The 27,160-nt window shown below is 37.7% G+C and overlaps 1 protein-coding gene across 1 annotated transcript in view; it reads right to left on the bottom strand.

Annotated features, from left to right (window-relative positions):
* The window catches only part of APBA2 (amyloid beta precursor protein binding family A member 2), a 155,452-nt gene extending 128,598 nt beyond the window's left edge, over positions 1-26,854 (bottom strand). The window contains exon 1 of the mRNA XM_053464224.1: positions 26,711-26,854. The gene's annotated coding sequence lies outside the window, so the exon portion shown is untranslated. The remainder of the gene's footprint in view (positions 1-26,710) is intronic.
* Between the last annotated feature and the right edge of the window lie 306 nt (positions 26,855-27,160).

The following is a 27,160-nucleotide window of genomic DNA, read 5'->3' as shown; positions in this document are numbered from 1 at the left end:
GCACTGCACCAGAGGAAGAACTAGGTAATGATCCTTTGCTGGACCTGGTACAGGAAGCCAAAGGTGAAGGATCCCTACAGGATGCAAAGATCAATCCAGAGCTCTCCGTTGAACAGAAGAGGCAGCTAAATCAGATGTTAAGCTGCTTTGGTGACACATTTACCGGGAAGCCAGGACGAACCACACTAGCCACCCACCATGTAGACACTGGGGACCAAACACCCCTAAGACAGGTACCCTACCGGGTATCCCCAGAGGTAAAGGCCCACATCCAGAAGGAGATTGAAGACATGTTAGGGCTGGGGGTAATTAGGAAGTCAAAAAGCCCCTGGGCTTCCCCTGTAGTGCTGGTTCCTAAGAAAGATAAATCCACCAGGTTTTGTGTAGATTACAGAAGGTTAAATGCAGTGACCACCTTTGATGCTTACCCCATGCCCAGGATAGATGAACTGCTTGATCAGCTAGCAGGTGCCCAATATTTAACTATCATGGACTTGAGCCGAGGGTACTGGCAAATCCCTATGACCCCAGTAGCCCAGGAGCGGTCGGCTTTTATTACTCCCTTTGGGTTGTATGAGTTTAGCGTGATGCCTTTTGGGATGAAAAATGCCCCAGCCACTTTTCAGCGGTTGGTTAATCAGTTGTTGGAAGGCCACGAGGAATATGCTGTGGCATACTTAGATGACATTGCTGTATTCAGCAAAACCTGGGAGGAGCACCTGGTTCATTTGCGCAAGGTGGTAGAGAAAATAAGAGGGGCAGGGCTCACCATAAAACCAGAAAAGTGTCAGATAGGCATGACAGAGGTGCAGTACCTGGGACACAGAGTAGGCGGGGGGTCCATACGCCCTGAACCCAGTAAGGTGGAGTCCATTACGGCCTGGCCAGTCCCTAAGACTAAGAAACAGGTCATGTCATTTTTGGGGACAGCAGGGTATTATCGCAGATTTGTCCCAGACTACAGTGAGATAGCCAAACCCCTCACAGACTTGACTAAGAAGAGGGTATCAAAGCAAATTACATGGACTGAGGACTGTGAAAAGGCTTTCATTGCCCTTAAGACAGCATTATCTAACTCTCCAGTCCTCCAGGCCCCTGATTTTAGTAGGAGGTTTGTGGTACAGACAGATGCTTCTAATTTTGGGCTGGGAGCTGTGCTCAGTCAGGTAAACTCCAAAGGAGAAGAACACCCAATACTTTATCTTAGTAGGAAGCTGTTACCAAGGGAAGTGGCCTATGCAGTAATAGAGAAGGAGTGTCTAGCTGTGGTATGGGCTTTGCAGAAATTGCAGCCATACCTGTATGGTCGAGATTTTACTGTCATAACCGATCACAACCCGTTACATTGGCTAGACAGGGTGTCAGGTAACAATGGCAAGCTGCTTCGCTGGAGTCTTATACTACAACAGTATAATTTCTCGGTTCAACACAAAAAAGGCAGCCTACATGGAAATGCAGATGGCCTGTCTCGTCAGGGGGGAATAGAGGGTTAATGTTGGACAGATTTATTAGCCTGTAGCTGAATCCCTCTGTCCACCATCTTAAAGGGGGAGGTGTCATGCCATGGCATGAGTAACTGGAGCTTGGCACTGAATGGGTTAAGGGATTTGACTGATGCTAGGTCCAGTAACATTTGTTCACACCTTTCCTTTTGGAGCCAGAACCCAAAATAAAACTTGATTACCCCATGCTGGGTATTGTCACCTTGGACAGGAAGGGATTCCTGTGGAAGAGTGAAAGGCCAGACATCCTGGCAACATCTCCCTGGGGTGTGGAGACAGGGTATCAATGGACACAGGGTAAAATTAATAAATGCATAATGTCCAAAATATGATGAGTACATAACTTTTGGGCCCCATCATACATTGCATCCTTATGCCTGTGATGTGCTGGTTTCAGGGAGACCAAACACGCCATGCAGGCATGTCCATAGCAAGTGTCATGCGAATGTGTCCTTGTGCCAACTGATACAGGTGTGGAGTTTGGTATGAAAATGATCACTAGGACCAGAGAATTATGATGATCCTGGTGTCATAATTATGCCAAGCTCAGCCAGCGTCATATTACATATTTTGTGATCTCAGCCCAAAGTTGAGAAGATATAACCCCGCCTTCAGAAGGTCATAGTTCTGAACCCCCTACTCCCATCCCCTTGCTCAGGTAACAGGAAAAGGGCGGTCTTGGGGGGGGGATAAAAAGGTGGGCAATTGGTAATGGAGGGAGAGCCTGTTTTTACCATCAGAGAGACAACATCAAGGTTCCAAGGAAGTGTGGTATGATACTCTGTTTTATCCCTTTTATTTTATACTGTTTTCTACTTGTACTATTTTAGTCTATGTCTCTTTTTATATGCATTTTTGTATAACAGCACTGTGACCCATTTTATGCTCAGATTAAACATTTTTAATCAGTTCTGTCTTTGTTCTCTAATCGAACTCAGCCTAGAGATAGCCTTTTGTATACATATAAGTCACGTTACTAAGCGGTTAACTATATAGATATCAGTTTGGGGATTGTGTAGTTATCGCAGTCTAATTGTTTTTGGGTAACCTAAGACGCCCGGTTTTAAAGTTCTTGGTGGTGGCAGCGTGTTTTACACTGGGAGTTTTGGGGTGACTGGTTGGGGTTGGTGGTGGTTGCTTGGTGCCCTGCGGGGAAAGTGACCAAACGCGCCGGAAGTCTGGTTGGCGTTTGACCCTTGTTACGCCCGTACTCCCACGTCGCGGCTCGGCCGATAGCCCTGTCCGTGACAAACATCAAAAAAAGTTGCAGAGGAACCATAACCCTGAACTAATAGCATTCTGGAAGGACTGGTTTTGAGAACCTCTAAGAAAATTCATGTAGATACGCCTGACAACAGAGATAAATAGAGGGGGACATACAATCATGTCTGAAATCAAAGCAATGAATCACCATAAGTAGGGTCGATATAAAATGAGGGCTGTTCATATAACAAGTATGTCAGCTACAGCTTTCCTTCGACAGATGCTTGACCAAATATGGAAAAATTGGCAAAAAGAGAAAAATATATTTAATTGCCAATAATAAACGAAATAACGGCATAAAACCACAGGCGACAGTCGAAACTCTGATTCAACTGCACCCAATTAGCACTCCATTGTAGCGCTGTAAATGGACATTTATCTTGCTTCAATACAATATTTTCCTACATACTGCTATAGCGGGCTACGTTAAAAAAAAAACATCTCTCAAAGAAAAAGCAGCATAAATAAATCACTAGGAAATAGCTCGAACAAAACAAAGCTAGTAATCTACTTTATCTATAACAATCAGTTTTTCTTTTGTAAAAAGAAATAAAAGCTACACAATGATTCGCCCAATGTCTGGGAAACAGAGGTTTAAATTAGATTTGATTTTCTAAAATCCAAATTAAAGAAGACCCATCGCCATGTTTTCTCCATTAAAGATTTATTTTGGCACTGAGAGACACAAAGAGTATAGTAATGTATGTTCAGGCATCCGATGTAAATAATATATTGCCAGCCACACTGCATGTGAAACCTGAGTCTGTGCAAGCAGAAGTCCTTTGTTATTCTAACGATATTGTTTGAATAAATATTCTAATTGGTTGTCAGACTCCTTTTTCTGCTCTACTTTATTTTATTGATATTTTTTGTTACTGTATGCTGAGCTCCTGTATATAAAAGAAAAACACACCACATTATGTTTTCAGTTTGAAACAGTTGGTGTTTTGACTGTTTTCTTGTTTTTAGCTCAGTTCTAAGTTTTGAAGAAAGTTCTGAGTTGTAGAATAGCACGCTGACTTACTATTCTAATGGAATTTATTATACTTCATAAATGTGTTTCTCAGAACAGTTGCCCAGTCATATACCGAGGGCATATCTATTTGGCACCCCTCCACACACTAAAATGCTTTATCCCAGCATTTCTCCCGAGCTGGACCTTCACCCCAAGTATGCCACTACCTATACCCAATATATTCATTATAAAATGAATGTAAACATATTTTTAGTGTTTGGTGTTCCCAGAAACCCCATAATCATATGAGCAATGGATAAAACAAATAAGAAATTTAATTAGGGAGGTGCCTGTGGTGAATGGTGGCAAGGGAGTAATAAATTCAACCAGAGCATTCACATAGTCTATGGGTACACAAAAAAATATGCCCTACTTGTCAAGCATTTTATACTTTTGTGTGTGTTTTCTCTTTTTTATTATTCCTTATTTTTCTACCTTATTCATACTGACTGATTGGTAATGTAGATATAAGTATTTTATACATAAAGAAAGTCCTTCCTTTCTTGTGCCGTTGAGGCTGGACAAAGGGCCGGCCTTAGGGGTGTGCAACCTCTGCGGCCGCACAGGGCGCCATGGCAACAGGGGTGCCGTCTGGGACTTAAATTATAACATCATTTGGTTTTTTTTGTAACTTTATGCATGTTAAATAAAGTTAAAAAAACTTTATTTAACATGGAGGATGTTAAATAAAGTTAAACAAAAAAAAAACTGTGTTTTCATTTAAGTCCCAGCCAGGGGCGCCGAGCATAACTATGCCTTGGGGAAACTTCCCCTAGTAGTCCTAACCCCAGTTGTACTTGCCACCAGAAGCCTATTATGACTTACTATTATCCTCCCCAATGCAGCTCTGTAAGTTTGCACAGCTTGAACACAATCTTTAGTTATTTCCAAAGTTTTATTTGCCAATAGGTGACTAGTTAAATAGCATAGATAAATATTGAAGGCTGATTTGCAGACCATACCAATTCCTCATGGTATGTCTGACATTGTTCCGCTGCATAAACTATACAATTTGGAAACAGCCCAGGCACAGAATCAATCAGTTGATATATATTTGCAAACGGTGCAACATATGACCCCTTGTGTGATACCTAAACCTGCTAAGCGAGCTATATTCTGACATGACTGCTTGACAGCAAGACACTAAACCCTCCCAACTGAGGCTCTTCCCAGCACTGGTCAATTTAACACACAGCAATTACCCTAGGTAAAGGTATATGGGAGTCCAAGAGTCAGTACGAACGGGCGGAAATTTGAGAAAACATTAGACTTGGTGAACATTGTGGCGGATGCAGTAGACAACCACGTTATGTTCTGCTGGGAGTGAAATACACTGGACACAAACACCACTGCTCTCAAAGTTGGGGAACTGCATATAATTCTGGGACTAGAGACTAGTTTGGGGGGAAAGAACAGTGGCGGTGCTGTTTTTATTTTTTGTTATTAACTTTATAACGTTTATTATCAATAACTGTAGTAATGTTATAGTTATGATCATCATATGCAATGAATGACATGTAGTGTTGTTTATTTATTTTTAGATATATTTATACCAAGGATTATTCTCATACATGGTAAAATTCGCCGTTCTTGTTTATTTTGTTGTTTTATAGCATTGTGCTTCGTCTGTGATCATAACCCAAGTGTATGCAAGTGGAGCAATTTGTACCAATCAAACAAGCATTGTTTTAGTCTGTATCCCAACCCCATTTGTATCCATTAGAATGTTATGTACATGCTGTAGTTTGTGTGATGTGGCTGTACGTCTCTGCTATTAGTCTACTACTTATGCACATACAGGTTATTTATCTGTGGCCAGAGTTTTTATGAGGATGCACTTAGGCATATCCTTGAAATTCAGTTTTTTTGTCTGTTACTTCATATGCAAGCTCCTGTATATAGATCCAGGAATGGTTTTGATTTATAGTTCAGACCTATGTAATGGTGAGTAGAGAGAAGAATCTGCGGGTTAGTTAAGGAGTATTCTAATTCTGGAGAGATCTGTATAAACCTAATCATATTTACTGCCCTGAACTCAACTCCATTCTTCTCACTCTTCCTTCCAGAGATGTCAGGAAAAATATAAATTTAAATGAAATTTGCCAATTTCGTTAATTGTATGAATGTCTGAAATCGAGGAGGGACCCTCAAAAAAAAACAAACATAAATAAAGCAGACAGCTCCTAATTTTCATTTGCATTTTATTGCTTTCTTCACTCTCTCGCACACTCTCTCTCAGAAACAAGAAGAACAAGAAGCGACAAGAGAAGAAGTGGAGCTACAGAAAAGGGAGGCTTATCCTAGCCAAATCAAGTGACAACCGGCTTTACTAACAAGTAATCAGCCAAAGGCAAATACAGACCTTCAACATTGTGCCCCTGTGGTGCAGATGGGCAGAAGCTATTATGTGCACAGTGTAAATCCCATTACCACATCATGTAAGTTAGGCTTCAGGGACTTGGTTTTAACCTCAAGACAAAAAAAAGACTTGTAGCTTGAATATTTTATAGCTATGACACATGGAATATTGGTGGAACGTCTAAATATTTAGTTAGCACTTATCTATTGGAGCGATAGGTTCTTATGCTCTATTGTTTGTGTTTACGGACTAGGTAACATAAAATACAATTACAGATACGCAGTATTTTTCTATTGTCACTACGGGGTTATGGATGAAAAGTAATTCTGGTGTAACATTTTGAAATGTAGCAACACAATGTTTCTACTGACCGTACCATTTCATTGGTTGCTATCATCATGAAGCAAGTTTGTTGTCAATGCCCAGACTGGCCATCTGGCACATCAGGGAAATATCTGGTGTGCTGCTGGCAAACAGAGCCACTCGCTCACTCGATCTCCCACGCCAGTGGATATGCTGGGCTACATGCTACCTGATCATAACAACATAGCATGCGGCCACACATACCCAGCCATAAGCCGCATTTATGCTACCAGGAGTCCACTGGCCAAGTGCCAAGACCCCTTGATCATCGCCAGTCCAGCCCTGGTCAATGGAGATTCCAGACTTGCAAACCAATATTTACTTCTCTGTCTTTTTGCCCTTTATGTTTATTTGTCCAACAAAATACTTCTGGAAGGCCAAAGCAACTGATTGCTGTACATCTCTGGCAGGACCTAGCCTACATTTTCTGAAACACGGCCAATAGACAGCAGTGTAACTGCGTAACCTTGTGTTTTATCCAGCAAATCCATCAGCGTGCAGGGATTAGGTTGGGATCCTGGGAAATGTAAGAGTTGATATTCATTAAAAATGATGACACTACAGTGGTATACATAACAAATGGGCAGTGGTGTAACTGCGTAACCTTGTGTTTTATGCTTGTAAAAAAAATTCAAGCAAATCCTGTCGTGTGCCCAGATTAGTTTGGGATCCTGGGAAATTTAGAGCTGATATTCATTTAAAAATTATGGCACTACAGTGGCATACATACACAAATGGACAGTATAAATTGGTAACCTTGTGTTTGATGCCTTGTAAAAGCAAATTTTAACTTGACATGGCATGTTGTTATGATACCTCTGTATGAATCAGAAACTGTCAGCCTCCAGACTTATCTATAATGATCATTATAGAATCTCGTGGGATTTTTAGATCTAAAAATGGAATTGTTTGGAGAGTCACCACTAAAATAACTTGCCGCACTAGGATTGAAAAGCTGTTACACTAGGTGAGATATATAGCAAAATATCATCCAACAGTTTCTCCCATCCCCTATCATTTCTCTCCTTTTAAAATGCACTAAAGACCTTTTACCTAAAACACTTAAAAGATACTGACTGCCAATTCATCTTGTTTGGCAGGATTGGACTGGCACAAGAACCAAATGCTGTCGGTGAGGATGCATCGCTCAATATGACCGTGTGAGCAGTATGAACAAATCCAAAATCTTTAAAACAACAAAAGGACTGCAAGGTCTTAAGAGTTATTAACACTATAAGGTCTTGGTAGCTTGAAAGAAGAATAGACTTTATATTAATCACTATTATCACTGGCAGTAAAAATGTATTTTAAAAGATAAGTGAGTAAAGTTTCCAGTACAAGAATATTTTGGGAGCTTTGGTATCAATCAATGAGCAAAAAAAAACTTTTTTTCCTGGTCGTTCTAGGCACATCTATGATTTCTCCTTTTATATCACATTGCCATTTAAAGAAAATGCTTAGATTCAATATAGGTTGCATGTCCTAGGTAAATGGCAGCCAGAGATGGCTAAAGGTGGCTGCCCTACAAAAAAAAGTTGATCACCCCCCTCCTACATTGTATAAAAATTGAAGACATCATACGGGGTATATGACGCAAGTCACTCACTCATAGTCCTTACAATGTAAGAGGAAAGGCTCTTGATTCTGATTGAATAAGAGAAGGCTGTTAGACCCTTGAGCCAAACCTAGTTGGAGGTGCTAGTAGACTAAACATAAATTGCCCTCTCTAGTATGCTAATGAAATAAGCCAATCTGCAATTTTATTTTTATTACATAAAATCAGCACAGAAACATTCAAGAAGATGCTCCGGTTCAAATAGCTGAACAACCTATCACTGCATACCTTTATGTCATTATTATTATTATTATTATTATTATTATTATCTTTTATTTATATAGCATGTGATAACTAACTTCTCCCAATATGAATGAGGCAATTTTTTTTGATTTACATATTATATCTGTAAAGCGTTTGGGCTTCTAACAGTATTAGGAATGATGTTACAGTTAGTTATGAAAGTGTTAAATGCAGCAGAAAAGGTACAAAAGCACCTATTTACAAATTTATAATAAAGGTAAGAAAAAGATAATAAAAAAAAAGTTATGTGGTAAGATTAGAGAATTATTCCTAAAATATAATGAAATCAATAAAAATGTCATGATTTATTATGTCCAGTGCCTACATGGCTTAGCAGAATTGTGTAACACAGCGTTCTTGTATCCATTTAAAATGCTTTGAAGAAATATATTATGATCTGGGAAAAATGGCGGTCAAGAGTGTAATGTTTCATTATGATTGGACTTTAAAAAGCTGTAGAATGGATATATTTAAAAGGAAATAAAATTGTCAAATAATGTGTGTATTGTGTAGGTTATCAAAAAGCATGAGTAATAGAAGCTGTTGCTGTAGCACAGAAATAACTTTTATATGCTGCAGTGAGAATCCATTTCTTTGATTTCAACAACGCTGTTCCATTGTGTGCAGTACAATACATTTAAGAAGCAATGAAACCGAATTTGGGCTCATCAACTCAACCAAAATGTTATGGCCATGGTCTTAACAACATGCTGTAAAAGCTGCTGATTGGTAATGGTTGCCAATGTATTAGTTATTACTAATAATTATAATGCAACTTGGCCAGGCTATAAAATAAACTTAATGTTATCCCAGATCTCAGCTCAACGTAGTAGAAACTGCACATTTTCATTCAGTTTATGGAATGTGTAGTAAAACCCGTGAATATAGATTAATACCTACCAATGTCTATGATGGGCATATTGTCAAGTATAACCAGCCACAAATGCATGGTGCTCAGCAGCTGCCTAGGTCTGGCCAAAAGTGCCATGGTCACCTGTTCTTCACCAGTCCAGCCCTGAAGAGAACCCTCATTATTCACTACTCAATGCTTAACCTAATAAATGTGTTCATTAGTATATATCAGGAGTAACCAAAAAATGCAAGAGGAGACTATATTTTTAATTAATAAACAGTGACGTTTTTATAGCACTAATCTTAAACAACAAAGGTGTAGACATCCCTACAAAAAAATATACTTGCCAATGTCATCTTAGAACCAACTACCGTCACCAGTGGCCCTCACACTGTTCTTTCCTGATGCATATGGGGTCCTGTGTGTGCTGGCTTGGCTTGTGTGTGAGGTTTGCAGGTTCAGCCCCAACGTGGCGCCATCTGTTCTACAAGTGTCTCGTACACCTTATGTCTATTATTATTATTTTCTGTACGATGGGTAAACAGGACATAGAACTTACAGAAAATAAGGTGAGGAGGGCCCTACTTAAATGAGTCATTATGTAGTTGAAACATAAGGAGGGCCACAACCTACGCCTTTCAAAATCTATTGAGCTGGATAATGCGGTTTACATCTTTAAGCAGAGTAATGAATGTGTTACACTGAACAAAAACATGATGGACCTTCAATTTATCATATAGTTGTTTAACTAGATTTGCACTCAACAATAACTTAAAAGCTTGTTGCCTGAAAGCATTGGAAAAAGAAATATGCTTCTCCAAAGGCTCGTACTTCTAATGAGAGATCTCCTTACACTGCAGGACAGTGCCGCAGACAGAACACGGAGGCTCATCAATCTGTGTAATGCTTTGTCTACTCAGTTGAATCCAAGGTTATCTCCTTAAAAAGATTCTAAAATCAGCATGTGCACATGCTGTATTCAATCAGAGCTTCCGCGAGGAATATAAAATAAAACGAAGCTCACCTCGCATTACCTGATCTGCAAATAATCTGTCGATTAACCTAGAAGTCATTTTAGAAGAACACGGTCTTTGGTAAGTTTAGAACGAGATCTGTGTGAATGTAAATCAGTTTGCAGAAAAACGCAATAACTTTTTAATGATGATGGGATACCATAACGCTGTGCTAACATGAGGGCAGAAGAACCACTGTTTAGGACCAGCATCAGAGGATGGAGGTTCAAAACTAATGCAATTACGAGTGATCAATCATAATGTAAGGTCATTAATAATTTGCTTTTACACTCTTACTCATACTTTGGCTTTTTGGGGCAAAGATTCACAGGTAATATAAACCTGGACTGGTCTGTGGACAGAATCATTGCACACAAAAAAATCTACTGATGGAACCACACTGCAATTGGGTAATTGTTCATAATCATATAGTTACGTAGTAAATGAAGTTGAAATATTTCTAGTTGCACTGGTACAAATGAAATTCAACAACAAAATCACTACAATTCTATGCTATAACAGGATAATTTCATGACAACCATCCAGGAACAACCATTATTTAAATGAATTAAATGTTTTCTTGGCAAATAGCATACTTTCACAAACTTAGTATGGCTTAGAAGGGGATGAAACGTGGCCCTCGCCCGTTAACGCTAAATGACGTGCATGCGGCCACTGGATGGATATATGGGGCCGCATGCTACACTCTAGCAACATGCATGTTCCAGAGATTCTCTTCCTTTCTCTTATTAATTTGGAACCACATCTTCTCTACTTATCATATAGGTGACCCCTTATTATTAAGATGTATTCTTATCTTACGTGGACCTGAGACGTAAAAAATCACTTTTATTATTATTATTAATCTTTATTCATTACAAGCTGACATTTTGCACAGGGTTGATTGCGCTTGATGAAGTACTTAAAGTATTTTTTTAACAAAAAAAACCTAATCTAACATTTGTAGCATATCCTACTGTTTTGACAGAAATAAACTAGCAGAGGTGTTAATCTTCTGTTAACAGAACACCTGTGTGCCACGTGTTTGTTAGAACAATGTTTCATGAAGCTTCAGGATGATTTACCTTGAATTACTCCTCTGTCATAGTTTAATAAACACGTCTTTATATGAGATCTAAACTTTTGGTCTGGTTGTGTTGGTAACTTTGCTCAATATCATTCTACTGTTTTCAGTTTTGAGACAAAGATGAAGGCTACTGAGTAGTATGTCTGTATTATTGCAATAACTAAGGTAACTAAGGATCTAAGGTGTTCTACGCCAGCACAAACAGTTAATTTGGATGTGTTTTGTAGAAAATTCCAGTGAATGCTGAGCCAAACATAGATGCCTCACAAGTGGGGTACTTCTGATGGACCAAGAGGTACTAAAAAACCTGGTCAATATCAAAAGCTAGAACATAGCTTGACTAACCTAGCTAGGAAATAAAAGGTTAACATTGGTGTTACTTGGTTTCAAGAAGTTTTGCCAATCTGACAAAAATGCTGATAATAATAATAATAAATATAACAAGTTGCAAGACTGCTGATACAAAAAATGGGATCTAAATAGGTTGATAATGATCGCCATCAATATCCTCATCAATGAAGATCATCATCAATATACTTTCAAAGCGTACAAAACTTCCTTAATACATAATGCGCAGTTGCAACAAAGCAAATTATAAAACACATTTAGAAGAAGAAATGTTCAGCCTATAATGTCAACGGCGCTTAAATCCAGCTGGCAACATAGTAGACTTGAACAATCATGCAAAAAGTAAAATGGCCAACATCCAAACAGGAAACAAGGTAATGAATGTGAGAAATCTCCTCATGCAGTGCCAGAATCGGTGTGCGTGTTTCAGAGCTACATTTGCCTTCGTGAAGGTAAACGAATAAGCCATTTGACATTCGCAAAAAAAACACAAAAACATTTCCATAATTGAATAGTTATATGAATAGACAGAGCTAGAACCGTGAATAAGGGATTGAAATAAAGAACACAAGAGAAAGAATTGTAGTCGATGCATTCCATTTAAAAGAGCAACAGGTAACTAATGGAGTAGTGTTGGACCTGTTCCATTTAATATATTAATTCGAGCAACTGTTACGAGCTTTGAAAGGAAGAACATATTTTGTAAAGAATAAGAAGGTCTCCAACAGAGTTGACTCTCCATTGAAAGTACTTCAAAGCCTTGCTTTTGGAAATCCATTAGTAATCTAGGATATAATGTTACAAAGTGCAAAATAACAGTATAAAAATGACGCTTCTAATTTATTAACAGCTATATAACAATAACAAAGCAAACACTTTCAAAATAATCATTCCGTATATAAGATGTTGTTTGATTCAGCACGTTCAGACAGTTACATGCTGTAAGGATCTAGGTACCCACAGGATTTATTAAGCATCCTAACAAGTAAATCATAGTAACTCCTGCCAGGTTGTTTGTAATGAAATGCAGATTGGTTGCTAAACATTATATACGGGATGATGGATGAGACCCTATGCAATAACCTTTAAAGCTAATGTCGTTATGGATTAATGTATATTCACAGTATATTATTTAATACTAGCTGATGCATCCAGTATTATTTGAAGAGCCCACTAAATAACATCACCCAGCACATCTTGGCAGGGAACACCGGGAGAGAATGTTTTAAGAAGCTTAACAGCTACAGATGGAAAGCTGGTGTATCTTGTATTAGGATACAACGTGAGAAATGCAATTAACTGCAATATGACAAGAACGCATCTGTTACCCACAGCAGCAGCACGGATCTACAGCACAATATGCTTTTTTAATGGGATGATTGAAAGCCATTTGGTTCACGTGGGGTTGAAATGCTATAGTAAGATTTAAGACAAACAGATTAAATAAAATCTGATATTTCGCACTGACGTATGTACAGCAAATAATACTGAGAGCAAACTGAATTCTCAATGGTTTCTTTAAACCATAAACCCCAATATTTTACCAGGACTTCTACTGGCCCATATGGAGAAATAGAAGCCAGTCATCGTCGCACACTCCCCATTCTATGCAGCCTAGCTTACTTCACATTAGTATGCACCATGCTGACAATTGGACTGCTATTTGCTAAATGAACTACAATGCCTCCATAAAACTATGCAAACTTAAAACAAAACACCTGAAAGAAGGAACAGGACAGGCCCAATTGGTATAAAGTTAGAAATGGCTTAAAAAACAGGACAGTTGCAGTAACACCTCCCTTTGGTTTTATGTTATCTTATGCTATTCTTAAATTGAAATAATAATTAAAACAATAATTTAGGCTTGTAGCCATTTGTCAACAACGGCTGGTACCACTATGGTACGACAATAGGAATCAAAGTGCATTGGGACCAAATGCTACTGCTACTGCTAAGAAATGACATCTTTTAAAGTAAATCACAGGCAAAATACCATCATGGTAACGCGAAACGTGTTGAGCATTGCATTAGTATCTTATTGTAATTTCTCTTATTATGGCCACTGTGCCATTGATGTGTCTTCTATGCTCTTAATAGATTTGGTCATCAAAGGAAATATTTTAAAGCCCTCGCTACATGCTTTTTTTTACTACATTCAAGTTGTTTGACACAATACACTATTGTTCTTTATTTTCTGTCCTCTCTCTTATATTCCGCGCATCACATATGTTTATACAGCAATATTTTTATCCAATTTCCTCTGATCCTTCCACTGCTCTGAACTGATGTTGGTGCTGTCACCCAAGCCCTCCCCCGCACGTAATAGAATTTCTGCTTCCGTAATATTAGTTGAGATCCTTGGGTGTATTTTGTATTTCAATTTTACTTCAACAAAAATATGAATCGAGTATTGGCATCTCTGCAAGAAGGGTAAAGAATATGATTTAATGCTCATGATCATTCTACTGCAGGAATATACAAAAAAGTACAAAATACCCTTACCAACTGACTCTGTTAAATAAAATTAACTTAAAAATAAATAACATCTACAGTTACCAGAAATTGTATGCCAGGTCTTAGCTGTTGCCCTATTCCCAGGTTCACAGAATGAGCCAAGTCCAGTAGGCTTGGTACATCAGAGGAAAGGGTGGGTTTCGTGCCCCTTTACATAAAGATGAGCTGTTCAACAAACGGTAAAACCATTATTAATAAACACTAAATGGTATGTATAAATGATTCACTGACCACTGCAAAAAAGTGGCGTTATCATCATAACAACCAGTGAAATGATCCAATCAACAGGAACGTTTAAGTGGCTTCTATGGTGACCACTTTTCAAACTTGGTGCCCGAATCACTCTTTATACACAACCCCATGTGTGTGTCCGATTCATGTATAATGCATTATCCTTCTTGCTTAGTAAAATCAAATGAATTAAATGATACAATCACTGTTATACAGGTGATCAGCTATTTGACTTAGGAGTGCAATGTTTGCAAGTCTGGCACGACAGTAATAAAGCAACACTGTTTGCTGTGCCTCAAAGCTACCAATCTTGCTTGCTCAGCAACCCTGCTTCAAATGCAAATGAAGCTGATGATCTATTCTTCTGAAGAGAAGAGCAGCCTGCTTCTTTATCAATCATCTCATCAAATCATATATATAAACCGTGAAGTAACTATAAAGTAGTCTCGTATTACACATTTCCTTTCTGTTGGTTAGTAGTAAGAAGGTTTGTGTTTGATGCATACTTCTTGAATACCAGCACCTACATTGCTACAAATGAAGAGAAAGTAGTGGGGACCTCATCTCATAAAGCATCTCAACTTTTATTTTATTCATCTTAAAGCCCTGTGGATGTTGAATGTAGATGCAAAGTGACAAAAGTATTGGACTACATTCACTGAGACTACAGGGTGAATATTTTTAAGCATGTTTATAGCTTTGTTTATAGCTATTGTTTTAGCTTGGTGACTCTGTTCATACCTGGAGTATACTCCAGCCCCAGAGTCTTCATTCAGAGAAGCCCACTAAAAAATAGGGTGGTAAATAAAGCAGTAGCAATATGATAAAATTGTTAGTTTGCATCCAATCAATGTGGTCCTACAGCAGATGACAATTTACCAGTGATTCCTATCGCTTTCCTTAAGGCTCACTGATGGATCAAGTTTACTTTTCGGGCTCTGGAGTCAAACTCTATGTTTCAATAGATACCTACTGCAGAAAAATAGAAAGTATGTGCAATCCAGAGAGATATTTCAATATTTAGGAGATACTCCTTTGCCCTATTTAGTTATCACTGTAAATTGTATCAGTAAAACATCTTTATCTTGTAAATGGACAACATGAAGGTTGAAGAACTTGGGTCTTTCATTCTTCACTGAAATCTATACTTCTTTACATTTGATGTAGTTTTTCCAAATGAATGAATAAAAAAATAGTGGATAGTCTCAGTACTTAGATGCATGACATGTATTAGATCATGCATGGTAGTAGTCATGTAGCCCACATCCATACCTGGGAACTACCTATCCTAATGAGGGATACGTGGGAGTTATGTTCCAATGAACATTGATTAAAAATATTGAATTTTTATATACAATGGTCAGTTAGTGAATTTTTTTCTAATGTTAAAGCCAAGCATAGACACCGAAATTGTTCATTTTAAAGGGCAGAAAGAGCTTTTTTTTAAATAATCAAACATTCATGCAAAAAAGCAACATGAAATCCTTACACTATGTAAGATCCTGAATGCATAGTATTTTTAGAGACCAATTATAGTGCAGAAATGCAATCAATTCCGAAAAATGGAATCAAGTAAGATTATGTGACAATAAAAATCTGAACATTTCTATGTTTTTAGATACAATTATATATACAACTAGGGTCACAGAAAAGAAATCACTGATTTGCACTGTTCATACCAAAAATTACATTATATTAGTTCTTCCAGTTCTTTGTGAAGTAGAAAAATGTCAGTAATAATCTATTTTTGTCATCTTTTATTGTCTTATTTTTCCAATATCCTTTCATCATAGATTCCCTATAATATGCAGTATATAGCAGGATGGATGAAGAGGCTAGTTTTGTTGTCTGCTTTTATATCAATAACTATTTTTTTTGTTATGATGGCATTTCTGATCTACAAATATCACAGTGGGAAGTACGTTTTTATGTTTTGTATCGGTACATGAGATGTTCTTATTGGTATTTCATTTTTTTTGGTTTTTGCATTTAAAATGTACATATATTTTCTTTATACTATATTTATCTTTGTATGTAATCCCCTTATGTGTCAAGTCCTAAATGTTTGTATATGTTTATATTTTCATAAATTAAAAAAAAAATAATAAAAAAAATGTACATATATTGGACTCCGTCCGGTGACCATTCTGAACCTTAAAAGGACACTCCAGCCATCATATGCACTTCATTTTAGTGTTATGTCCACTTGCAAATGTGAGAAACAAAAATGAGAACAAGATTACACATAAAAAAGATAAAGTTAATATAACTACATGCAGTGTTTCCATGTCTAAACCACTGGAAGGGATGGCAACCGGTTTTGCAGAGCAGTTGCTGTATGATACCTTGATAAAATTGGGAATTCATTGTCCTATTGATGATGGCATGCCATCCAGTCCCCGAGGCAGCAAAGTAGCCCCAAATCATGACGGTCCCTCCAACGTACCTCACGTTGGGATGATGTTTTGTGGGTATGCGGTGCCCTTTTTACATCATACATAGTTGCGTTGTGTGTTCTTCTCAATCAATTCAACCTTAGTTTCATCAGTTCACAAAACATTTTCCCAGGAGCGTTGTGGAGTGCTCTCTGGCAAACTTCAGGCGTGTAGCGATGTTTTTGTGGAGAGCAGTGGCTTCCTCTGTGATCTCCTACCTTGGACTCCATGCCTGTTCAATGTTTTGCGTATGGTAGACTTATGGACAGAGATGTTCCACTGATTCCTTCAATCGTTTTTTATCTCATTGAGAGTTCTGCGTTGTGCCTTGGCTGGGCGCCCATTTCTAGGGAGAGTAGCCACAGTACTAAATCTTCTCTATTTATGAACAATTTGTCCAACTGTCGACTGATAAATATGTGAACATGTGAAATCCTTTGTAACCCTTACCAGCTTTATGCAAATCAACAATTCTTGATTGTAGGTCTTCTGAGATTTCTTTTTTTTTCAGCAGATGCTTCTTGAGGATATCAAACTCAAAAGTAATGGGCTTAGGGGTTTACATACTTTTTCCAATCCACACTGGGAATGTTTGAATGATGCATTCAATATGGACAAGACTAATACAATAACTTCTGTGCTATTAGTTAAAATACATTCGGATTGTTCTTTATTATAGCTTAAATGAATATCTTATATTTTAAGGCAAATGTATTCATAATTGATGGTTATTCTAAAGGGGACTTGCCAATGTATGTATCAAACATAGCTAAGAAAGTCCAAATGTACGATTGGATAAGAAGCCATCTATACGGAAAGTAAACTTGGTGAAATCCAATGTGCTGTCTGTATTTCAGCTTTCTATATACATCCTTTAGACATGTATTGTTTACTCTAGACAAAGTGTTTTATGTTCTGGAAATTGCGTGTGAAAATGTATCCATTTAAGTTGGGCTACTAATCAACTGACTTGCTTAGTAGATATTGTTTTCTATTGATTTTACAGCTAGCTTTTTTTTTTACCGGTTGCAGTCAAGAATCTACAGCTGCGGGTTCGGTCATTTAATTTAATCACAATCCGTTTAGACACCATTGACACTAATTAAGGTTTTAGAACAGTCACTGAATCGAGCTCAAGATCTCTAAATGTGCCCTTAATTAAGTATTGTTAACTTATAAGCAAAATGAGTAACCTGTTATGTTCAATAATAGATGTATATGTTAATATAGGGTATTATATTTTAACTAATTTAAGGTGAAATTACATCTTTAGGCAATACTGGACACCAATTATGTTGAAGGAAGATAAGTCTACAGGTTCTACATGCTACAACTCCAAATTCTTGCCAAACTTTAGGATATAAATTTACATTAAGAATTCTGCTTACTGTTCACAACATCCATGACAAAAACCTTTACACATATTTCATCCGGAAATGAATGTTTTTTTAAGTGAAAATATCACAGATTAAGGTACATACAACAAACTGCAGTTCACATGTTTAAGTGTTATTCTGTTTTATTCCAAAACATGGCTGTCCCTATGTCTAACTCTTCAGGCAAACTGTTCCCATTACCCCTCCTGTATGCACTTGCCTATTATCATAGGAAAGAACCTCATGACCAGCTGAACACCGTAGGCAGCTAGGTGGTCCTGATCGAAAAATAGATTTTTTTATGATGAATGTCATTAGGTTTCTTTCTACCATCCTAAAGGTCCACCACAGATCAATAGAGACCCTGAACCATGGCCTGATCTGTTTATGAAGCAGACCTACTGTACGTAGAGTGCCTTTTTTATTGTTCGTCATGTGGCAAAGGTATATTACGCTGTTTATTTCTCATTTGTGTTGTTTTTCTCATTTGCGTTGTTTTTCACAAATATTATTTTGTTTTCCTGTTTTTTTCTTCTTAGTGTTAAACAAATGTTTAAAAACATGTTTTTTCCCCTTGGCATATATATACCTCTAATGTGGTATTTGATTTGGGCTATACTACTCTCTTTTTTTTTTTAGAATAGTTGACGCAGCTACTATTTTTCATCTGATTTCCTTATTTATTCCTTTTTAGTGAGGGTGTTTCTCTCAGTCCTGCTGCCTTATATCTCACAGTTCGGAGCATGGATAAATTAGCCACTTAGCACATATTTGGCACTTGCCAGTGTCTAGAATAATAATTTAAAGTACATGTTCAATTTAACCCACAATCAGTAAAATAAAACCCTCAGGTATAAATGAATACAGATGTCGCTAGCTGCAGCGATGGTCTCAGGGGGCTCTCTGTGGTCACTGAGGACAGGAGACCGCCTGCGTTATACCACATTAAAGACTCTAGAAAAAAAGACTTGAAATGCAATGGGAAGAGCTAACCAAAGCTGAACAGCATCCAAAATACACATAAATACTGAACATCTCCCGTTCACAGGCTGCAGTTCCAGTAATAAATGGAAGGGCCAGAGGGTAAACTGACATTATCATCACTTGACAAACACGCTCTTCAAAATGAGATGGGAGGAAGATGGCAGGAGCTGTGATAACAGATTCTGGTTTTGCTTCCAAGGGTAATAAAGACTTAAGATTGAGGAAAGAATGTTTGGGAGCGTTGGTGGCAGAGTGAAAAGATAATCATGTCTCATTTCCCGCAGTGCTAATTAAGTCCACAAATGTGTTACTTTATCATGCCAGGTGATAATAGGCAGTTAAAATAAACATATAATACAATCGGAGAACAATGCAAAGGGAGTGAAACGTACGGCACATCTGTGATCTTTAATTTAGATACAGGTACATCGTTTTGGAATTCTTTTGCTCAAGTCAATTAAACTGTTCTTTTTCCGATATCCCTCTCTCGTTTTATTATATGTGTGGATATTATACATCAATCTTTTTAACTTATTTTTGCAGAATAAAAGCACTTACTATCCTTAGTCTCTAGATGATTACTTGTAACTCTGCAAATCTAAATCACACAATTTGTTTGATCTCCACATGGTATTACTAATTTCATCTGCACATATTAGAAGGTGGACCCTCATATAAGAATATGTCAGATGAAGGCTCTGATTGGTTCCCTAGAGTCATGTGACAAGGTCGTGTTGGTCTACTCTGACTTCTGCCAAGACAACGCAAAGATAGAGCTAATGATATTACACATAATTACGAATGTCATGTGTCATTACGCCAAACAACCGGCCTGACTTTTGAATAATTCTCACCTTTAATTTTGTTGTAACAGAGCTACAAGTGAACTTCCTTTTTATTGTCAATTTTAGAACAAAAACAGATGGATACTAACATCTGAAAAACTTTTTCCTGTTTAGCTCTTGGTTTTGTCTAATATATTTGTAACAAATGAGTCAAGTGTAGTGCAAAATTCACCCAGCACGTCAAATGATTCTTCATACTACATGTAGCACATTTGTCAAACCAACACATAAGGTCATGTTTGTGGACCCTCTCAGGACACAGGCATAATGCCGATTGTTAATGCCACTGCCTTGCGGTCTCTGTGCGATCCGGCACGATGAGGTCTTTTTTATTGCTCAATGGATTCTATATGTATATTATCTCATTAGTGTATGTAGTTTGGTACAAAGACCTATGTAATTTGTGTTGGCAAGGTTAGAAAGAAAACAATATTTAACTATATGGAGTTGTATCATGTTAGCCATAGAAAGAGATAATTTTTGGTAAAGATGAAACCTTATTGGCTTCCTTTTCTTATACCAAGATAGTCTTGAAAGCTTGCAATCCATTACACATCAGCTTTACCAATGGAAATCTACCTTATGCGTATATCATAAGGGCAGCCATTTTAATTCCATTGCTGATTGTTGGTTGGTTTAGACAACCGTTGTAAGGATAGGGCATTATAAAAGATCTTTTATCAACATCCTCATGCTTAGAAACAAGGTTTGGTCTGTGGAAGTAATGTATGCATATTATATCCCAGAATAGTGAAAGTTTTCCCAGTGTCCAAGAAATCTTGGTACATGGGCTTCCCAGGCCTTACTGAAGCCACTGATTACCTGCATTTTCACGCTAGGATTTCAATGTAACTCATTTGCATTTAATTAATTTAGCTTCTCTGGGCAAACTAAAAAATACCTATAATTGCCAGGTATGCTAGTATAAATTACCTTAAAAATATACACGTCTACAATGGGAATATTTATTATGATATCATATATATATATATATATATATATATATATATATATATATAGATAGATATTCAGTATTTATATTCCCTGAATGATGATGTTGATATATTCACAAACTGCCATTAAACCATTGAGTAGGTTCACAGCCAAATCGTGTTAAGACAATTACATTGATTAAAAATAATTTTTCAAAAAATATAAATATCTAATGTTAATATAAAAGCTGTTTTTTTTCAGTCCACTTTAACGTCTTGACAACTTTGGGTACTCTTTAGTACCAACTAGGGGTTTGCAACAGAGTAGTAACTCAATGGACAGCACTGTTAGGGTTTTTTTCCCCCCTTAAGCAGTATGGTAAACGTAACTTCTACCGTTGCATAAAAACAAAATTATTGGAAACTTTCTCACTGAATAAAAGAAATTTAAATCCACACATTACTGGAATAAAACCCAAGGCTAAAAGATATAAATGCAATGTAAAATTATAGTCTTTTATTTATGAGTGCTGTATTTTTATTGGAACTTTTGAAAACACAACCAAAAGAGAATTATGGCTTCAATTTCTTGGAAGTAGACTCAGACTGAACGGCACAGATTAGGGATATAACATCCGTTCCAGAGAGCACAGGATGCTTTTTCTTCATGTGATAGAGATACATATCTCTCCAGTTCATTTTAGGCCAGCACTCCACTTGTTATTAACTAAACCTGTGAAGATTATGCTGTGTTATATCAGGGCATAACATGAGTCCAGTATCATAAATACCAAATGATAGCTTATAGTTCTTTTCCATTTGTTGGTACCTTACAGACATATTTTTACTACATGGGCTACAATGAAGAGACCTGCTCTTGCTATAAAATACATTTCAAAAGCAAAATCTATATTTTCACATCTTTTCAATTGACCTCCTTTTTCCAGACTACTTTCCTCCAGAATCTCTTATGAATAACAATATTCAGAGGTTCGGTGGTTTAGCTGTATAGCTCTTAAAGACCGAAACACTTAAAACATTTCTTTTTCATACAGATCAAGTACATTTTAGCTTCATACAGCAGAGAAGGCAGACTCTCAGCAATCATACATTTGTGCCACGTCAGGATTATTCCCCTAGCCTTTCAAGATCAATCCGGGTTAGTTTTTGTGGCTACTGAGAAGATATTGTAGCATTCTAGAAGAAAGAGTCTGTCCAGGCTGCAAAAAGCATGATGGGACACATCTACCTTTGTTTCTTGGTGAATGGTGGAGATAAGTTCTGCCACTTTGAGGCATCAAGAAGCAACGGGCTCCACTGCCATATAAGAAAGAATAATCAAGACATCCAGAAGAAACTGTTTCTCTACCATAATACAAAGACCTCTATTATCTATCTCACTTCAGTATTCATTATGAAGGGCCATCACCAACAGGAATGGATGAGTTTGCCCTGCATCATGCCAAAGTTAATGGGTGACAAGACTTTGGGGAAACTTCACTGCTTTAAGTAAACATTATACAGGGGTGGCCAAGGTCTTTCTACAGCAGAAGCTCACCAGGGATGGCCATTCATAAAGTGTAGGAGCTGAAACACAACTCTCCTGCAAATTCTACTGTCCTTCAAAGAATGATCAAGACAAAATGATTATGTTCTTCCATTTTAAAAACATCAACAGTTAAATGTATAGTGCAAATAGTATCCAGTATTTTTTCCAGCCCTTGCCACATATATATATATAGAGAGAGAGAGCGAGAGAGAGAGATAGCCAAAATATATATCTCAGTGCATTATTGAACCACATGTATAGTTAGCTGTAGTACATTTACGTAACTATGTATAAGTAAACCCCATGTTTTCCAAATGGAAATAAATTATTAATTGTTCTGGGATTTGTAATTCCTATCGCAGCAAAGTATATTGCCTAAAGTCTTTTCTATCTATGTCATTGCAAAACTGATTTACAAAAGTATAGAAGAGAATGGGATAGAACGATATAAACCCTTCTACCATTAAATGCAAAAACGTCAGTTCCATTTTATTTTTAAAAAACAATTTTCCACTGTAAAAGAGCAGCGATGCAGACTGCAAAATTAATGATTTGCTAATTTGCTAAATATTTAGCACATAGTGGAACATGTAAATGCTTTTGTTCCACACAATGATTTGCCAAAGTTTGAAGGGAAAACCCCAGTCTAGACTAAACTTTAAAGTGATAATCATTATTTTCATGCTATAGTGAGTGGCTTTTGAAATGTGATTACAATAATGTTGACCATATCAACTATGCTTTTTAGGACACATATATATCTCACACATGTCTGATCGGTATGAGTTCTGCCCTGTATTATGTGGGATGTATAACTGACTCCCTTCTGAGAGTTTATACACTGCACATAATGCATATATGTGATGGTCACATGAAAACAAACATATAAACATGTTACATGTCCTGGCCTGGTCACCCTACTAGAGCGTGTATAGGAAGGTTTGGTTGTTACAGTCATCAAGAACATGTGTTCTAGGTGTCTCAAGTGTGAGTTATACAGAAAATTATAACAGTTATAACAGTAAATTATTTACGATATTACACATATTAAGGACACGTGGTCTGCAATGTGACAGACCATGAAACATATCGATTTACTTTTAAGTTCAAATATTTGTGCTTAAATACACCAAAAAAAAGCTAATACCTGCAACCTGCAGCAGATTAATGAGCGTCAAAAATAGCTACAAATATCAGATGAACTACATTGTCTCTGAGCAAGAAGGGGTGAATTAAAGCATTTACAAATTTCCAATAAAACTTAGAAACTTAAAAATTGCAGATGCGATGACATATTTATCCCAACCGTTCCCTCCAGGCCATGGTCATCGCATCCATCGTACCATGGCAGCTGGACCAGGTAGGCACAGTCTTCCATAATGTAAATAGGAAGATCAGATCAGAGATCTCCCTTGTATTGGGGCCATTGAGCTGCATCAAACCAAAGAGCCTAATCGCCCAGCAAGCTGATCTATATATAATATATTTATTATTTATTATTTTGGGCATGAGTTTGAATTTTAGGGCATCACTTGAGAAAGGTAACCAAAAAATGCATTCAACACAACACCAAATATTTATATTTACTTGTATTATTATTCAGTTATACTCTCCTTAGCTGAAACATTAGAAGTTAACCTGAAACTGGTGTTTCAAGAGTAATGTACATTGTACCCAGCTGTAACTTTCTAAAACAAAAGGTACTGGGTCATCTACATTTCAGTTTGTAGGGGGATTTATAAGCTTGGGTATCCAGCATGATCGCTCTTCTTCCATGCCCATTAAGGTTTGATGCATGATACTCAACAAATATGAATATCTAGTGTGGGAAACATAACGGTGTCCTTCAACTGCTAAACCCGACAATCTATCAAACCGCCGTAACCCTGCTGAAAAATCAGCTCTGTTTCCCTTCATTCAATTTTTTATGTTTCTGCTTACACAAAATGCTCAAAACGATCAATATCTTTTCTAGGGGTGGTTTTCTTTAAAACAACAAGCCTCGGGTCTCTTCAGTCTGACTTGTGAATTGTTGAGAAACAAGGTATGTATAATGTGTCCCAATAATGAGATCTATTACTGGGCCTGATGTCCATGAATACCTGACCCTGAGTCACACTAAAGCCACCAGCCTGGCATGACCCTGCGGAGAACAGCCTTCACTCATTATGTTTCCTGCTGCTTAGGATACATTTTATTATACATGCTAAGCTTTTTCCTAGGCGTTGCGGTGGGCTGAAACATCTTTTTGTTGTCGTAATCTGAGATATTCTGACTACAAAGACAGTTTGTCTAACAGATTCACTAGTCCCTTGTCCCTTCCAGTACATCCCTTGTAACACTGTAGGAACCCGTAGGGAACTCGCAAAGGCCAGCTTTGTAAACCAACGCTAGTTGTCAGCCAAAACAATCTCAAATAGTTTCTTCTCACTGCACCAAGGTTCCTTTTCAGAAAAAAAAAAGCACCAGTGTGAGATTAAAGCGGCTCAACGACTGTACCACAGCAGCAGCTAATATGGATTTATCTGGTGGTGAAGGGAATCGTTTAGGATAACCTTAAAACAAGAGGTGCAATAAATACTAACATGAGTCTAAACGAGGAGCGATCAACCCCGGCTCATCACTCGACAAACCGCACACAGATCAGAGTGCAAGGCACCGTGGGCACAGGACTACGCTTAAAGGGTTAACTATGAGAAACGGTACATTTCATGGGTAGAAAAGTGGATACAGTGAGTTCATTTAAATAATGTTTGGTCAGAATAATGAGGTCAGAACAGTTTATCTTCATACGTTATGTTGTTTGATTTATCACAACATTCAGAACAAAATGTTTAGATATATAAAAATAAAAGTATTTTATTTACGTAAATAATCACACTCTCTATGCAGGCAATGTCATTTAATGTTTCCAAACGGTAGATGGGGTTTTATACGTTTTCTGCAATATACAGAAGAACTGACTAGGCTTACCAGTTTATTGAAAGAAGAAATTGGGAAATGCAGCGCCTTACGGACAGACAGTACTACGACGGGCAATAATAATTTACAGTGATATGGAAATTATTTTTTAGGTCTTTTTCAGGGAGAAAAAAAAAAGAACTCCATGCGTGTGGAAAATAAAGGCAGAACGGCACTGTCCATCCTTTCAAGACGTGACTGTCCAGGATTAAGTGTGTGGCCACTGACCTAAAGATGACACGTTAATGGAATCATTTGTCATCCAAGTATTGGGTCTCCACTGAGGTCTTTGAAGGGACCGACACGCACTGATAATGAATGAGATTTACTTGTTTTTTCCCCCAAATAAGACTAGCAGATCTGGGTGGGATGGGCATACTGTGGCACTTTTTTAGTGTAAATATATATATATATACATATATATATATATATATATATATATCTAAAACATTTACTCAAAAGAGGAGACAACTTCCTAAGGTTGGACCTTAGATATCTTACTGTGATTGAGTATTAACCTCTCTAACAACAGTGCTAGAGTGTAAGCTCTCTGGGCTACAAGCAATGAATTATATATATATATATATATATATATATATATATACACACACACATATACACATATATAACAAAGAGGAGGACGTGTGGCAGATATATTGTAACTGTTACTGGAATCAAAGTCACACATTAGTAAGACAATATGAGAATCGCTCCAACACACTGTTCATAGATCATGCCCCTTTCCTTTCCAATGCTCTTGGGTCAGGACCAGGACCAGCACCTTCCAATTACTAACAAAGATGTCCTGCAGCCAGGATCCACTAACCAGCAAAGCCATGTTCCCATCAGCTGTTGTTTGTTTATTAGATCATCTAGTAACACACCTTCCAAAGCCTCATCAGCTCCATCATTTCGCCACAGCAACAGATTAAAAGGAGCAAGCAGTCCCATTAATACCCCCCGATTACCGGATGCCTTATGCCCCCTCCTCGTCCCCGTCCACAGGGCACATTACTTGCCCATCCCAATCAGTCCATCCATAGCAGCCAGAGATGACCAAACCCAAGCTTAGTGGATACGAGGTTCCAGGAGGCTGCCTCTGATCTCATCTTCGGAGCCCCCTTTAGATTTCAAATCACAGGGGGGGTCTGTCCTGTCTTGGGGGTCCAAGCACAGCATCTCCTCCCCAGAGGCAAGTTGTATGCCCCCCCTCCCCTCCTACCTGTTCTGCAGTGCTTTGGTGTGTCTTCCTCTCTGCGGAATCACAGTATTCTCAGGCAGCACACAGCTCTTTTGTGTGCTTCTTCCCAGCCACACGCTGAGACTACTAATGAACCCAGGAAGCTGTATGATGAGCAGCGTTCTGTGCCCGCCCTGGAACATGTGTAAGCGAATCACCTTATAACCCCTTGTCTGAGAATGGCAGAAGAATGCACCAGAGAGTGGAGGGAGGGGATGAGGCTGTTACCATGGTGATCGCTGCCCCCATCCTCCTTCGCTAGGCCTCTGTGTCTTGTAGTAAAGAAAAATACACTGTTGTGCTTTATCCCCATCTGCTCCACCTCATCCTGAATAAATGTTGCTGTGTTCATATAATATGATTATTTATACATTGTATTGTTTTATTGTGTAAATAATGTGCTTTTTTTATTATTTATTTTTGAAATAAATT

Source organism: Spea bombifrons, chromosome 4, assembly GCF_027358695.1.
Source record: "Spea bombifrons isolate aSpeBom1 chromosome 4, aSpeBom1.2.pri, whole genome shotgun sequence".
NCBI lineage: Eukaryota > Metazoa > Chordata > Amphibia > Anura > Pelobatidae > Spea > Spea bombifrons.
This window is presented reverse-complemented; position numbering and strand designations above follow the sequence as displayed.